General features: G+C 41.1%; 1 long non-coding RNA gene across 1 annotated transcript; it reads right to left on the reverse strand.

Moving 5' to 3' along the window:
- Positions 1 to 428: 428 nt before the first annotated feature.
- On the reverse strand, positions 429 to 4,222 carry LOC311254096. Its single transcript, XR_014622195.1, has 3 exons — positions 4,151 to 4,222; positions 2,568 to 2,711; positions 429 to 586 (listed from the first exon to the last, which is right to left on the reverse strand). It is a non-coding gene; the product is annotated as an uncharacterized lncRNA (long non-coding RNA).
- Between the last annotated feature and the right edge of the window lie 893 nt (positions 4,223 to 5,115).

A 5,115-nucleotide genomic window follows, 5' to 3' on the forward strand; every position in this document is an offset into this window, starting at 1 on the left:
AATAGACCAAATAAACCAGCACTCACCCAAATTTGGGCCACTATGCATTTTTATTCTGACCCACCTACCACATGGAATGACATGAGTGGTCCACACTTGTTTCTCACATATGACCCACAGCCTAGTCATAATGCTACATATTAACCAAGAGCTGAATACATCAGAACTGGTTTACAGTCTATGATCTTGTCTAGCCTGTACACATTGGAGTCACAACCAAACCATGACAAAGTTCTATGTCAAATATGAACACATCATATAAATAAACCAGAACTGGTCTGAATTTGTGGCTACTGTACATGTCATTATGGTACCTCCAGATACTGTGTTAAATGGTGGCAATGGTCCAGTCTTGTTGGTCTCAGTCAAAGATGAAGATACCTACTGAAGAATTGAAGAAAAAACCAGACACGAGAAACAACTTGTGAACAGTAGAGAACTATTTTATTTTTTTAACATGTGCCACAAACAACAACACAACACAAACAAAACAAACATGAAGATGAACATGAAAATTCTGACTGCGGAACACTGTTGCGGAACACGCTCACTCATGGCCCCACCATTGTCTCCTCTTCATCTGGCCCTTTAAGAAATGCACAAAAGAACATATTTTGTTGACTCAGTAAAGCAGTACTGTGGTTACTGTATATGGTTGCAGTGCAAAACACAAAACCTTATCAGGAGACCAAACAAAAAAGGCCCTGTAAAGTGATATAAAGTTATACAATATTGTGTTCATCAAACACTCTGACAAACTTCACATTTAACCTGAAGTTACAGTAATAAAACATAATGTATATTTGAGTTTGTCTTCATGTTAAAGGGGAATAGTGCACAGCCATTTGATTTTTTGCTATTTTGCTAACCTTTCCTCAGCATTTGTTGGTTCACTGAAGCCAGCCATAATGCAATTAATGGAGCATATCATATACATGTTGCAATGTGTGTATTTGTGTGGTTCTATCCTTTCATAAAAAGATAATGGATACAGGGTGTTTTGGTGTGTCATGATGCTGCCAGCACGAGAGCTGGGATACTGGGTCGGAGGGTCTGATCTTACAAGGTTGGTTTTCAGCCAAGTGACGCTAGGTGGAAGGCAGAGAGCCTCCATTCTCCCTGGAACAAGCCAGCAACATTACTCTGAAGCTGTTTCATTAAAGCATAAGTAAGCGGAATGTTTGTGTTAATATAAGTCTTATATAGTTATATCTTCCGACAGCAATCACTTATATAGAGTGTTTGGTCCGAAACACGGGTCTGTCAGTCACCCTGCTCTGCTGTAAGCCGAGGAGAAAACTTTCCTTGTATCCTACAACCTTTATCCAATGAGGAGAGAGAACGGCATAAAGGGGCGGTCCTCTCTGTGTGTGCAGCCAAGGGATGCACGCGCATGTGTTGACGTAGGGAAGAGGGCGGGGACTGCTAACTCCATCCGCTGACAGGAAGTTAGCCAAAACGACCGGATCGCTTACTTCTGCTTTAAGTAAAAAGTAGGTAAAAATCTTGAATATTTCCTCTTTAATGACTCTCCATGGGGACCCCCAAGATAGCTGTCAGTCTGGTGGTGCGTAATAGGTATCCACAAAACTGGACATTTACTGGACCAGAGGTCTGTGTGCTATGGCACGGTGCTCTGGCGGAACACTGGGGCCATACTCAGATCTAAAAGCCCTCACAAGAGGAGAGAGTTGGGATAAAAGTTGAGGTGAGGTCTCTCTGTCCTGGTTTATTCTTTATATATTATGCCAAGGTAAGTATTATATTCCATTGCAACATGGCTGAGGCTCTCAGTTGGAAGCAACTCCATCCTACATATTAAACCTATCACATATCAAGTCTGAGATGACAATGAGTCAGCTAGCCTCACTCACACAATCGCTGTGTAGTTACATCAGACCTGCCCACATGGTGGAGCTGAAGACCATGAATGCAGCAGTAAAGGGAAAAGTTTGAGGTTAGATAAGACCACATCTTAAGACTCAAAACTTCATCCACTCATGTTAACATTAGAAGTATGTTTTTGTGTTTGATAGGGGGTTCTTTCATTCCAGCTCAATTTAGCAGGGAGATGGCATGTAATATTAATATATTTAAAAATATATTTCAGCTGTTGCTTCATATTCATTAATTTATTTTGTAGATAGAATATTATACTAAAGTCAAATACAGTTTTCATTAAAGATGTGTTTCTAACTGAAATGTGATTTCCCTACTTTTCAGACCCATGTACTGGCTTTTAAGAAAGGCAATGGGTGACAATTCCAGTTACAGTTTACATTACTGTCCCACCACTGCCAAGTGAAATCTTTACATTTACAAGAAAATGGCTATGCTTGCTGCATGGTGGCTGAACAAGCTTCTAATTCCTAAGTGACCATAGCGGAAAAAATGGCAAAAATCACAACACTGCCTTTTTTAATTGTATTTGCTCATTTAGAATTGGGGAGATTTGTTCTGTACTTTGCGCTCGTTTTTTTTTTACATATGCTGACAGCTTCATCTTGATTTCTGCTGTAGAACAGTATCACACATATATTGCAAAATAGGTATTGTAGCTGACTTACGTGCGAGCTGTGTGGCACGCCTTTTCTCCTCTCTCTCTCTCCTCCCACCATCCCTGTCTCCAGCGAGATGAAGCCACCTTTTTATATAAGCCTCCACCTCCTGGTCTGTTGCAGTGGCCGTCAATTGATTGTTTCTGACCGTTCCTAAAAATTGAGAAAACTGTAAAGCTTTGGATAGATTGCACACAATGGTGAGAAATGGCTAACTGCATGACATGCTATATCCTGCCCATAGTTGGGCAGCAATGAATGTAGTTTGAAAACAGTCTAGCCATGACCAGCCAATTACTAAAATTGTAGGAGGAAAACTCTCGCCTTCAGCTGACGAACTGATTGCAGACTGGTGCATCTTAGAGCAGGGGGCAGATAAATAGCTGGAGAAGATGGTGAAGCACATAGTTTTAGATATTTTTATTATGGTGCAGGTTGCTGACATTTCGGCACAGAGTATGTCTTCTTCAAAGCAAACAGAGCAATTTAAGAATGGCAGCTTTAAACTGGTGCCTTATAAAATGTGATTGGGTGTATATGTTGTTGTATTATAAGTATTTTATAACGAGTATTAGACTATCAGCATTTTTAATTAATTGTATTACTTAAAGCTATGGTCTAAGGTCTGAAAGACGATGAGAAGCCGCCATTAGCAGCACCGTGGAGAGCTCCAGAGCTGGAGGGAGACTCGTCGCTCTGGGCGACCCAGCACAGGGTGCTGTATGTGGGGGAGAGGAGTAGGAAGACCGGGGCCTGTAGCTCCGCGGCGCCGTAGTTCGCAGAGCGACCCCGCTCAGGTTGCCGCTGCGGCTAGAAGCGGCTGTGTGTTGGGGAGAGGATCAGGGAGACTCGACGCGGCACCGGTACCAGTAATAACGGCAGCAACACATTCTGTGCTTCTGTACTGTGCTTCTCTGAATCCTAGTGGGGCTTTCAGCGGCATGTGTTTAAACATGTACCCTCTGACTGTTATAATCATATGGATGCTGTTATAATGTGTTGTGATTGAGATCCTGACCCACCAAACATCCTGGAAAGTGACAAAGTTACGTTTTTCGTACAAAATTACATAATCACCATCAGTAAACAGGACGCTGTCTGACTATTTCACTCGCGGGGAGGGATGCTGTTTTCTGGAGGGAAAGTTCACTGCCACAGAGATTTATTTTTCTTGTCTCACACAGAGTCGTTGAACATGGGTCGGCATGTTCTCTGACCACTTTGCCACCACTTCTCAACTGCCTGCTCTGCATTATAGTCCTCAACCTCAGGGAAATGCAATGATATACGGAGGAGGGAATTGAGCATTTTGTTTGAGAGTGAGCGTTTGACATTTTTTTTTTCACTGTCCCGTAATTGTCCCGGACAAAATATAAGTGTGTCCCAGCAGGAATTTTTATGGTCCCCGCCGGGACATCGTTAATTTCGAGCCCTGCTGCCTGGTCATATTAACCTTGTATAAAAACTGAATGTTAACTAGCTAACATTTTTCGCAGCACTGGCAACCTGACAAAACAATGTGAAGTTCCAACAATAAGAGCTGAATGTTTCCCACAGAAATTCATTCATTTATTTTTCGTTCAGGGACTCACCTCACCGTGACTTCTCTCCTCGATCTCCGGCTCGCGCACTTTTTGCTCCCTTGCTCCCTTTCGTCAATTCGAATATGATGCATTCAAAAGACTCGTAATTTGGAAAACTCCAGCTTAAAGCGGAAAAAAACATAACGGAAAGTAGAGTTTGAATAAAGATACGATCCTTACAGACTTAATAGCGTTGACTTAATAAAAAAAAAAAAAAAAAAAAAAAACACTGTCACTGTGGGTGATATGTTCAGGTAAATGTAGGTCAATACATTTTCCAATGTCGACCTGCCAGTCATTTTCTATGTGACACAGAGAGCAGGTGGGAGCGGTTTCTGTTCACAAATGAACTGTCACTCTTGGCCTAGGCTATGCTCTTATTGGCACACTCGGTCAAGGAATGTACAGTATGTTGTGAATTTAATGAATTGAATTGAATTTATTTATTTAAAACAGGGACAATGCACAAAAAAACATTAATCTTGTAAGACAAGAAGAGATGCTTTGAGCCAGGTTATAGTTCCGCCTGTAGTCCCTGGGCAGGTAAAGTTAAAGCAGATACAGTATTAAAATCATTGAAATATGAGTGACATGATGACCATAATATTTTAAAAATAGACAGAATACACTAGTAAAAGCAGGGAACAAGAGCACCAAATCATGAAGTGCACAACAGCACATACTCTCTCTTACTCTTATCACACATTCAAACAGATAACAGTCCAACTATCCTCCTCTAATAACCACATTCATACACATATTAATAACCAGACACGTATACACACATGTAACTCAACAATGTGTGCAAACTCGCTTCCTCAGTAACCAGCGCTTTGACAAGCATGAGAACATGTAGGGATTTGTACATAGAATAAGTTCTGGAAGGACATTCCATTGGCCACACATGAAAATGCATATACTCAAATCAGAGAAAACACAGAATTGTTGGTCAATATATATATATTTTTATAAAT

The sequence above is a fragment of the Pagrus pagrus genome, assembly GCF_965226575.1.
Source record: "Pagrus pagrus genome assembly, contig: HAP1_SCAFFOLD_297, whole genome shotgun sequence".
Taxonomy (NCBI): Eukaryota; Metazoa; Chordata; class Actinopteri; order Spariformes; family Sparidae; genus Pagrus; species Pagrus pagrus.